Genomic DNA, 12659 nt, shown 5'->3' with positions numbered 1-12659 from the left:
AGCCTCCTACCTATAGAGTTCATTTAACCAGCGAGGGAGCCAACAGAAGCCTTAGAATTTAACAAACAGATCTTGTCTTCGCACGAGCCAATCAGATCCAAGTTCCTAATATATATTACACGCAACCCTATCAATAATAAATGGAAATTACCTATTTATGGATAAAAAGATATAGTCAAAATATGTTGATTAGATAATATAATATTATCATATATTATAGATAATATACGTGTGTGTGTCATATATACATATATGTTGCTAACATATATAGACCCACATTTCTTTTAGATTAGGTTTGTAGTAAAACACACACAAGCACCTATTCGATTAGATTTTTCAAAGTTAAACTCTTCTTTATAGAAAAGGAAGGATTTGGCAAGGATGATCTTAGAAACCAGTTTCCACGTGTCTTACTCACTCCCTAGGTCGTGAGCCATATGAACTTTCCTGAGCTGCAATTTTGTACATCAATGAAACTCTCCAAACCCCTCGACTCCTTCATTATGGATTCCCCTCCGCATTAACAGACAATTTGTCTCTCACTGTCTCTCAAATTAAGGGTAAATAGTTGGGGTAAATATTTGTTTCCACACTCTCCTTCCAGTTTGAACGTCGGTGTTTCATAGCCCTCTTCTCCCATACTTCTAGCTTAGTTACATGATCTCGGATAGTTTGCAATAATCCCCCCTCTAGCCCTATTTTGACCCTCGTGTTCTGTTTTCTTCCCCTGGCTCTGAAGGGAAGCACGACTTCCCAAGATAGTAACCCCCCACCAGTTCTCCCAACCCGCCAGGTCCTTAGTTTGCCCCGTCCTTTACTGGGCAAGTGGCCCGGAGTTTGCTTCGGGCACCTTCACAGAAATGCAGATCTGGATGTGGAGTCAGTCCTACCACAGCCAGATCCTCAGTCCCAAGAACTCGGCAGTTTTCTATCAGAGCCCTTCTGACATACACCGGAGGGAGACAGTCCATATTGGTCCCAGTGACACGTTTTATGAGCTTCCCATGGAACACATAGTTCCGCCTATTTGCCCCACAGATTTTGACTTTGTACAGTATGTGATACATTAGGTCATTAAAAATCTGCATGCGATAAACATGCGCCATTATTTCACTGGGCTACTTAAAGTTAGTTTAACTGTTTGACCCAGTATTGGCCGAGAGGAACTTTCATCATACAGCTTGGGAGTTTGCTAGTCTTTCTGAACGTGTGGACTTTCTCAGAGTTAGGGAAGTCGACGCGTTTGACTTTTAATGGGGAAGCGCCAAATATTCTGTGCATTGCTCCCACACAACATCCTAGTCCCCCAGACAGCGGCTTTGGAGAAACATTGGCATATAGGCCTGTTGCGAAAGAGCTAATCTCCTATCCGAGACATGTTTTGCTGTGTAAGCCTCTACGCTCGCCAGGAGTACCTAAACACACTCGGTAGGTGCTCGCCCGCACGATCCTGTTCTGACAGACTGCACATTATCTTGAGAGCATAATACCCTCTCAAATTGTTAACTGCTCGTCAAATTCAAATCTTAATGCTGATTTACCAATAAAAAGTGGGGGACATTCTTTCGCCAAAAAATTAATCACTTCTAATGGAGTTCAGAATAACAAAAGAGGCGAAACTTTGACCCCATCACAAACTTTTAAATCGCTGCAAATTCAGAAAGAGAGAGATTTTACTGCCACACAAACCCTTTTGCCTTCTCAGGCACTAAACTCCCTAGAACGGCCTCGAAACAAAAGGATCTAAACACCGTTTTAACTTTAAATCAGCGTTTTGAAACTGACCTGAAAACTCTGCCTACAAAGTTGTGATTTCTGGATGTCTTGGTGCCTGGATGACTGGAATCCCAGGACTTCCGTCTCGCAAAGCACAAAGGAGGGCAAATCTAAAGCACCAATGCGTTGTACCCCCTGATTTAAGCTTTGACCGGAAGACCAGCAGAAACAGGGAATTGTCAGGTGATAAACTGGACATTTAGAAAAAAAATCTTTGTTCAACACGGCTTTTTCAGTCACTTCGGAGCATTGCCCCAAATCACCTGCACAGAGCAGTCCCTTTAACCACACCCCCCACCTCAACCTCTGGGTTAAAGGAGTGAGTCATCTATCTCCTCTGAGCCAGGGTGGGATAACTGTGAAATGAGATGGCTAGCCATGCTCTGATTCCTGTGTAAACGGGACCTCACTTCATGGGGATCTCGCTTTCCTCTCCCTCCCCCTCTCCATTAGACATCTCTCTCTCTCTCTCTCTCTCTCTCTCCAGAAGTGGTTAAATAAATACTAAACTATTTTCTCTTGCATTCGCACACGTTCACGCTTAATAACTTTTTTTAAAATTCTCCCCCCCCCCCACTTACTCGGCCTTTCAGCCTCACCTCAAGAGGCCAGCGCGAGCGAACGCAACTCCTTTAGGTTTGGGACTTGGTCCTGTACCCAGGAGATCTCACCTCCTTCAAAACAACCCGACCCCCCCCCCCCCCCCCACGCCTACCCTATTCAGAGGCATCAAACAATTAAGGAAGAACGTTAGCTCAGGACAGTCAATGACAGTCGTTGGGGTTTCTTTGGATCAGGGCAGCTCGGTCAGAGGAGTACATCCCTTGGCGAACAACAACGTCGAAGGGGACAACTAGGAGGACAAATGTCTCATGATTATTGACACAGGCTCCTCAGTGATTGCAGGCGGTCACTATTTTTTTTAATAAAAAGGCATTGTACTAGAAAAGTGCCTGTCCTCATCACTGTACTGATCCTGAACACTGAAAGTAATGCTTGTCTATTGTGAACAAGAGCAAGAGAGAGAGAGAGAGAGAGAGCATATGTTAATTACACAGGCATACATACGTGAAAATATAAACATATACATATACATATCTAAGTTGTATTTTATGTGTGTGTACATATATATTGCTGTTAGTTATATGACACATACTGGATAGGAATACATATAAACAACGTAGTTTGTGCATAGAATGCAGCATTGTTAGACAACAGCTTCTGACGAGGTATCACAGACGAGCATTTATTTAGCATAATATCTCTCTATATATATGTTATTTTTTCTCTGCTTGCAGAGGGACCTCACGATCATCCAGCAGTTTCCTTTAAGTAAATCAGGAAAATAATCATGAACGAATAGTTCATAGGTTTAAGTATTTCCAAGGCAAAGTGTGTCTGCTATTGAATTTAATATTTACAAGGGACATTACCATTTTCAGTACCCTTTTTATGACTTTTAGTGAAACTGTTTTCAGGTCCCTTCCAGTCCCATAATTCTATGATTTCTGGTCAAAATGAAGTAAATAGCCAAAAACTATTTTATCTGTTTAATCAACACTTTAATTAGCCCTTAAATGAAGCTCAAGATTTTGCACAGCAGCTCCTGAGTTCTCTGTATGCTCATCTCTCTCTCTCTCGATTAATTCAGAGACTGTAATCATAGGCATTATACATCAAACCTTTCTCCTCATTCTACAGATTCCTGTAGATTTTTATTGGTTTACATGAAAGCAAGTAAACATATTTCAGAGGATGCCCTTCAATCTGGCTCCCTTTTCACAGCACATAATTCCAAGGACAATTTGTTTTGATAATAAGAATGGATGCAGTGTTAATGGTTTTCAATTTGTGTTTTTTTAAAAAAACATTAAATATTTATAAGTATCGATCGAGGGTTTCAGGATTTTACAGACTTCTTAACACATTTCATAGATGGGATTTTTTTTTTTAATTTAGAAACCTGCGTCGTATTCTCTTTTATGCTTTTTATTGATTTAAGCAACATCCGTGTCTCCAATGAGGGGCTAATAGATTTTCATTAAAATAGGCTCTCTTAATTCTGATTGTGAATGGATATGATTGATCCACCCAGCACACTACACATCTATTATATTAATAAAGGACATTATTATGGCAGGCTTGCATTTCCTTCATTAAGGCACTTTTTCCCCCCCTCCGCAACCTTAAAGATTTATTTGGGGAGCATAAAATGGCCCACAGGAGGGAAATGCATTGGGATGAATACATTTTTATATTAGAACATTTTTGGTTGATAGCTTCAGTGAAAATACTTTAAAAAAAACCCTGCAATCCACTGTGGCTACATATGGTGAAAATTAAACTGTTTCCTAGCAAATCTAATCTTAAAACATTTATGTTGAGCTTTATATTTAGAAAAACATTTTTAAAGAGAGAGCAAAACATTTTAGATGAAAAGCAAAATAAATAATATTTTAAAGGCTACCGTTTAAACTAATAGGTTACTTTTCAGAATGAGCCTGCTTGTATGAACTCTCCTACTTGATGAATATATTAAGAAGCTCTGCAGACAGCAGTTTAGACAGTAATTAATAGAGAGTGACATTAACGTTTAGGGCTTAATTTTGTCTTTATTCCGATTTCTAAAATGGTAGCAAAAGAAAGAAGAATTAAACCAACACAAAAAATAACAGCGAGAATCACACAATCTCCCTCCTCTGTTATGGGCTCATTTTCTGGATATGTTCATTATTCATATCGTCTTTAAAAGGAAGCGAGGTATGTTCAAATCCATCCTTTTTGATAGCTCTGCAAAATAAAATACAGTCACCAATGTGTGTAATTCATTGTAGTAGACTAGACCAAATCCTGCTCCCCTAGCTAAAGAGTCTAAACTGCAGCGGGACTAACTCGAACAGGATTTGGCACAAGGACTGGCATAAAAACAATATCAAAAAGTTCTGGGCTGCAAAGTTTGTACTGATTTAGCAACACACCACACAGAGAGAGATTTGTTTGACTTCTCCAGTAATATGCTGTAATGTTGAACTCTGTAATAATGATTAATAAGTCAAAAGGGCATATATCTCTTGTATGGTATGCAGCTCTCAAGGGAATATTATGTGTATGTCTTTAAAACGCAGTAGAAATATTTACAGACGTGTGGAGTTAGCAACAGCACACAAAAAGAAAAATCACGAATATTTCAGTGACCTATTACATTTTTTTTCAATTATTTCCCAATGAGTATTTCAATGAACTGTTACATTTTCCCAATTCACAGGGAAGATTTATGGGATTATTAAGGTTTCTAGTGGAAATATTATACAGTGGAAGTTTATCGTCTCTCAGGGATTGTACACCATTTGATATCAATTTCCAGATGTTATGATCTTTTTTTAAAAAAAATAATTGAGTATATTAACTTCTTTCCTATACAAGAAAAGGTATGTAGTTATTTTTCTGTCAAGGACACAACTATCTTTCTTCTTCGTCTTCTTCCTCTTCTTCTTCTTCCTCCTCCTTTCTTTGGTGGAGTGAAATTATTGAAACATTAGAGAAAAGTTAAATCAGATAATGATTTAATACCCAAAGGAAGGAATAATTCATTTATGGATTAATTACAAACATAAGCCTATGGATTTATCTGTATTTTTCTATACTATCACATTTGGAAGATACAGTATAAGATTACATGTCTGTAGATTTCCTTATCGAGAGGTGTGTGTATATATAAATATGTGCATACAGAGAGATGGACAAAGGTGTACTCAGCTTTGCTAATTAATTACACTTTAACTTTCCGCTTTAGCGGCGCGCCAGCAAAAAGTATCACTGGGTGGGTGGAGGGCAATTTTTTCCACCCGATTTTGAATCTAAATGCTACCATCGCCTGAACAAGGTCCCTGTTCCACCCAGAATAAGGAGGCCAAAGAGTTCGCACCGAGCAGAGGCAAACAGGGCTGCAACGAGGGCTGCCTGCCCCACTCATTAGAATACTGGGGTCCATCTGCAGGTAGGGGGCTCCTGGTATTGGAGAGGCTGGCCGGGGAGGGCTGTCTGCTCTTCCTGGCCACTCACACCCGCTGCAAAGCCTCCTGGCCTGAGGCGAAGCTCAGGGCTAAAAGAACGGCTCGAAGCGGCTGGACACCAGCCAGCCGTCCGCTGTGGTGCACAGGGCTGCCCTTAAAGCACAGTTTGCCAGCCAAAGCGGCGGGGGAGGGGGCGGAGCAGTCTGTCAACGAGAGATTGGTATAGGTGCTGTGGAGCGAAGGCACAGGGTGGATGCTTCCCAGCATTGAGGACAGCAGGGGGGATGGGGCTGTTTCCCAGCTGGTTTCCTGGTGCTAAAACGGGCAATCATTCCCAGCCTGTTAAAGGGGCAGGGCTTTGAGAGGCGGAAGGTGGTAGCGATTGCGACAGCTCTCGGTTACCTAAACCCAAAGCTCTCGCCGCCGAGAGAAGTAGGAAAGTTTCATCTTCCCTTCAGGCTGCAGCCCCTGTGTTCAGTACACTCCCCGGTGTACGCCCCTACGTCTAATCCCAGGCTAAACCAGGAGAGTTCACGGGGAAAGGGCCGGATCCTACCTGTCCAGGCACCCCAAACGCCCAGCGACCGGCCTTTGGGGCGTGCACGGGAAGGTCGGGATCGGGCCCAGTCCGCCCAGCCCCAAATGAAGCCTTGATCGCACCCAACCTTCACCTACGATCGACATTTTTGCCACCTTGCCTCTCAAAGCCAAGAGCCCCGCTTTCTATTCGCCACAGCAAAGGAAATCAAAGTCCCCTGCTCGGCTTGCGAGCAAAAGTGCCCTTCCTCTTTGGCCAGGGTGCACTCCTCAGCAGGGTGCACCCGGACCGGTGGTCTGATGGAAGGGCTCCTCAGCCTGCTCCAAAAGCCACCTCCCCAGCCCGAGGGCTCCAGGGGAGGCACTGAGCAAACGGGCGCTTTGCTGGGGAGACCGGGAAACAAAATGCCACCCGGTAACCTGCCATTAGAAGAGCCCCGTCGCCTTCCGACCTTCCCAGCCCCTTTCAAAAGAAAGCCACACAGGGAACAAGGTGGTGTAAAAACGTCACAAAGTTGTTTAGACTCTGCCATCCTCTCGGTATCAGCCTAGGCCTGGCCACGTTCTCTTAAGAGGCATGGAGCCGAGTCAGTAGGTCTGCAGAAGATCTTAACTGTAGGACAAAGAGGCGGGAGTCAATTCTGTAAATAGCTATACTCCACAGGTTGGTGCCCTGGGCTTCGATATCATTGCAGGCAGAATGGGTTCATTTTAGTGGAAGTGGGGAAAGAGAGAAGCCCATTTTCCACAGGTGACCTCGCTTTGGATTTATCAAGCCAGCTGAGAAGAAAATCAACTTTAAGAGTCCCATGGTTTAAGTAACAGCCTTTGTTGTTTTGATAGTAAAATGACAAACACTTAGCAAAAGAAAAGTTTGAAAGTCGGAGGCTGGCCGCGCCCCTAAATTATATTGTCTTCCCTGTTGCTTCAAATTGGACCCAGGACCTCGTAACATTTGCCTGGGGCTTTAGCTGCTGCCTTGCTGATTGCAAAAACATAATTGTATCATTTTACACCAGTCAACTAAGCAAGTGCCAGTGGAACAAAATCCACAAAGTACACACATACCAGCTTTCTGGCTAAAGAAGTCTGTTCCTTACAAGCTGTAAAGGCCTGCAAATTAAATACCAGTTACTGGAGGCAATAAAATGCTTTTTTATTGCATGAAGTCTCCTTAAAACAGAATAGAATAGCCCTTTTATTTTCAGGGGGGGGAAAGAAGGGTGGGTCACGAAGACATATATTGGCAAAGAAAGAATACATACAGTGCCTGAATAGAGCCATAGTGGAGAAATTCTATCGCCTTCGGGAGACAGGTTTTTCTGGTGTTATACAGAGGCGCTGTTATGCAGAGGTGGTTATGGTGGGGATTATTACAAGTGAGATTCTGAAGGGTGGAGACCCAAACAACAGTAGTTCTGTGGGGGAGAGAATGAGTGGTATAACTGCAGAAACTCTTCTGACGAGACTGTGTTTTAACCCCCCTTCACAAATATGACTCCAACGGTTTCGTGGTCAATATAAATCGTGAGGATGATGCTATACATTGATTACTTCCACCTGCCAAAGTATATTCTTTGGAATCTTAGAGAGGATCTGGCAACAGGCTTTCAATCTTTTGAACACTAAAATAAAAAAAAACGGTTAATTTTTCATTCAATTTTTCAACCCACGGACACTCCTGGGAGTTTTTTGGAGGCGCAGAAGGAACACAGGATCGGGAGTAAAATCAACAGCGATCAAATCGGCACTATCCTCTGATCAGTGATGTCAATATCAAAAGCTTGAAAATGGCTACTAGACGGCTAGATTTAATGTGCAGAGGTGCTTAACTTTAAGAAAGCAAATAAAAGTGGCAACTCAATCGAGAAAGGGCAAGTTTACCTAGATGAAATATAAGGCTTTGATTTTGTTCCTTTATTATTGTTTATAAGAAAGGAAGAAAGATAGAAGACAGGCAGGCCTGGGCTAGGTGATATGAGGAACTTTGTTTTATGCTTATTTTCTTATCTAAATGTCTCTCTCAGATTTTACCAGATTTATCATTTTTGCTAGTCGTTCACTCCTTTATTTTATTAGCCTGGAACATCCCATCGTTGTGGTTTCCCTCTCTATATGTTTCACCCACTTCAACGTTTCAAATAATTCTCTCGCACAATCATTTTGTGGGCCATACTCTCCGGCATTAGTGCATTATAAGTAGTAGTGGCTTCTTGTGATGTTATACAAATGTACGGGCGCTAGTGTCCGTCACGTGTAAGCATTTTTTGAAAGGGCGTGTTTTATTTTTTCCAATGATAGTAGCATCTGAGAACTTCAAACTTGTTTTTTTTAACATGGCCTCTGATTAATTTCACTAAATTTTCGTACTGACTAGGATGTATTATACAGATCCAGACTGCTGCAACAAAGAACTCTTCCGAGCTAATTATCTGCAAGAGGAGAGGCTTTCTGTAGATGAATTAGGCTTAGAAATGCTTGAAGATTAGATTTTGGAAACAGGCAAAACTGAATCTATGCCAGGTGTCCTACAGTTATTTCAAAGGTTTCTCTCTCTTGCCACACCAACTCGAAACTTCCAAAACAATCATTTGAAGGAGGGTCCATTTTTGTTTGCATATGAAATTCTGTTATTAACAGAACGCCACAGGCAGGGCACTTTGGTTAGAGATGATGCACTCCATGAATCACAAACATTAGGCAAAGTTGCCTCGTTAAAATGAATAATTGCTCTAATATGTGCTTCATTTTTATGGAGCCATTTGGCAGGCATTCTCATGTGCCAGTGCGATTCCAAAAAGCATCAACATGACAGTTTGGGATGACGAAAATGATGGCTCCAAAATACTGTTGATGGAAACCACAAGTTGTGAGTAACTGCTGAGTAAATGCGATGCGAATATGTAGCCTTTCGGAACGAGGGGTGACCAGACCTTTACGCTCTGGAACTGGTACAAGAAGTTTCAACAAGAAATGACTTTTAATGAAATTTACAGTGGGCAACCTGTGCTCAGAGCTCCTTATTGTAAGTAGGAGCTAATATGGAGAGAGTAGGGAAGGGGGGCGGAGGTTGAGAGGAAGATCCTAATAACATTTATGATGAGGAGTGAGTTATCCGGTGTCTCATCATAGTGAACCTGATGGGAGAACTAAATGCATGTTGAAGCAGGGTGGGTTTGCCTCTTTTGTGTGCGTGCACGGAATGATTCCTATTCTGTTGAGGGATTTTCTTAGGTGCCGTGCAAGACAAGACAAGAACAACTCATTGACCTCTGTTTGGGAGAGACGGGGCTGGGCTATTTAAGGACCCGATCCTGCCCCCATTGAAATCACCGGACATTTTGACAACTGACTTAAATTAAGGATCGGTGGCTAAACTATTTTCTCCCTTCTCCTGACCCGTTGTTTTCCCAGATGAAAACTGTTCCCGGTTTTCCCGTCTTCTGCAGGAGTAAATGCCATTGCAGTTGTTCTGTGATTGGTCACGTCTCAATGCTCATGTTGTTGGTTAGGCATGTGTAGACGGCGGATTTCAGTAATAGTTGTGGTCTCCCTTTATCAGCGCCAAGGAAACTGAGGCCGCAGCTTGCATTTCCAACTCCCTCATTATAGTTAATCCCGCTTGATGTCATTAATTCTGAACTACAAGGGGGGACGCAGGAAGAAAACCCCGCCGCTCATGACATACCAATGTCAGCGCTGTTGAGTGTTGCACATCAGCTAAGGAGAATTTTTCCAAAAGTTAGATTTGCAATAAATGTTTACAAATAGCTGGCACCGCCTCACTTAAACTGTGCGCAGCCGGTACACACATATTCCGATCGTGCGGTGTAAACAGAACCAATCGCATTTACATTCTTCTGGGTACGTCTACACTCTTTGCCCATTCTGAATGCCGGGGGATTTCTGTGTTTTGTATAGAATTGGCTGTCTGCAGCCTTTCTTTGGTTCCTCTGCGAGCAGCTGGGGAAAGAGGTAAAGCTAGCCAACAGCCCTTGTAGCCCCTACAGATGTCAATTAGTTTCTCTCGGGTTTCCTTTGGATTCACTGGGGTCTCGAGACCTCCGTGTGCTGACTTATTTGTACAGCGTGCGTTATTCACTGACTCCATGTTATTAATTAGAAGATTATCAGCTCTCCGGGGTTAGCTTGTCTGCCGGAGAGACGCTAGCGCAGAGCTCGGTTAAGGGGCGGGTCAGCCGGTGACTGGTGGGACGGGGCCCCTCGCGAACCACTGGAGGGCTAGGCAAAGGGCTGCAAGCTTTCCAGAGCCGCCGGTCCCGGTTTAGTTGCAGGTGGCTGGTCAAGTCTAGCCAGCTGCTGGTGCAGAGAGCCCAGGGATGGAGGCCAAAGGTCTCGTGCAAAGAGCTAGCGTCAGGGTTGAGGAGAAAAAACAATACCCTGCCTAACCCCCTTTGGCCACTACCAAAAGACAAGAAGCCGGGCGCAAAAAGGGCCAGGAGAGAGGGAACCGCTAAGTACATTGCCTCTAGACACCGTTGCTTTTAAAACTTGTTAAACTGACAAGGCCCCTCTGGGGATACGTTTTCAAGGAGGCAAAAATCGAATGCATCTTTAATGTGCCTAATTTCCTTCATCCTCCGCTCTGCTCCTCCCTGTGTTAGCAAACCCTGGCTGCATTCCTGGGAACGCTCGGTAGCATTAGCAACGCTCAGTGCCTTTAGCCAGGCTCTCCCTGGGACGGTGGCTGGCTGTGGATATCAAGGCGGGGAGGCTGCGAAGGGAAAAGAGGCTGATTCAAATCCCCCGGTTTGGTTGTTTCCGACGGCTGAACACATTTCAGCCTCCAGCTCAGTACCAAACCTCGGCTACCGAGCCAAGACCCCTGACCTCCCGTCAGGAAACAAGACATGGAGAAGCCAGCCCCACAGTAATATGAAGGTGCATAGGTGCATAAAAAGTGAGTGTCACCACTACCCAGGAATGAGAGTTGGGTTCCACACCTGGGTCGACCACAGCTTTCCTGTGTGACCTTTGGCAAGTCATTTTTACTCTCCCCATGACTCAGTTGCCCATCGATATAATGGGAATAATAATACACCTTTTCTCTATTTGTTCCTTCGTCTGTCTTGGCGGTTTTGACTCTAAGCTTTCCAGGGACTATCTCTGAGTAGGTGTTTGTACCGTGTCTATCACAATGGGGTCCCATCTCACTGGTGGTCTCTAGACACGACCACAATACCTACAATACATTTAACAGGTTCTCTCTTTTCTGCTTCTCCAGTCTTACTGCTCATCAGATCTTGTTCTCATGTGCCAAGAAAGGGCATGTCCCTTTACATGATCTCTGGCAAGTGAATAAGGTCTTACCAGGTTACAAGTAAATACACAAGCAACTACAGATAAAAATAATTATTTTTTATTCTTATTTTTGTCTAGCAAGTTGACCCATCTGAACTGTTCTGATAAGCTACCTTCTCAGGTAATTGACTGGTAATTCCAAAAGGAACTACTTTCCTTAGCTACCCTGTCCAAAGAGTGCAACTTTGAATAAAGGAAGATGTTACCATGATTGATAACAGGTGATTCATAACATGAGATGAGCAGTCTTAGCAGAACAAGAGAGAATGTAAATAGTTGGGAGATGAGGCAGGGGTTTTTTTCTTTCTTTTTTCTTCTTCATATTCAAGAGGAAGCTCTGGTATAGAAGATTTTGAGCTTTCAGCAGGACATAAGAAATATTTTCTACTGGAATGCATGATCTGTTCTGATTTCCCCAATCCTGCACAGGGATATGTCTGCACTGACCCTTGTGCCTATGCAGAGTCCCATCCAAGAAAAAGGGACTTGGCAAAGCAGGCAGGTTCCTGTGCAGGAGCAGAATCTAGGCTGCTATGAAAACGGATCTATCTTTATCAGGTGTCCCTGGGAAGAATGCAGCTCAGGTTTTCAAAAGTGGCCAGTACTTTTGGATTTCTCAGTTTCTGAGTCATGCCCACCTTTAGACACCTGAGCCAAATTTTAAGAGGTGCTGTGTGTGTGACAGATATTGCAACCCCGGGCAGTAGCTTTGGGGACCATTGTATTACATTTTATCAATGGCTTATGTATGATTCTACACCGTGGGGGAGAGTTACCAAAGCTCCTTCAGGAACTAAAGACAGTTGGGGGCAGGGCTGCCAGAACAGGGGGAGGGGGTCAGAGGGTTATATACTTGTGTTCTGGAAATAACTTACTTTGGAAAAGATGTGTGGTAGCTTGTAATTGCTGGCATACACTGGTCAGAGGTCTTGTAGACAAAGTAAAGTCCAGGTGTTGGCCTTTAGGCAGACTGGCTTGCTGGGTATCATAGTGTAAGGCAGGGACCTGTGC

The sequence above is a fragment of the Lepidochelys kempii genome, chromosome 1 (assembly GCF_965140285.1).
Source record: "Lepidochelys kempii isolate rLepKem1 chromosome 1, rLepKem1.hap1, whole genome shotgun sequence".
Taxonomy (NCBI): domain Eukaryota; kingdom Metazoa; phylum Chordata; order Testudines; family Cheloniidae; genus Lepidochelys; species Lepidochelys kempii.
This window is presented reverse-complemented; position numbering follows the sequence as displayed.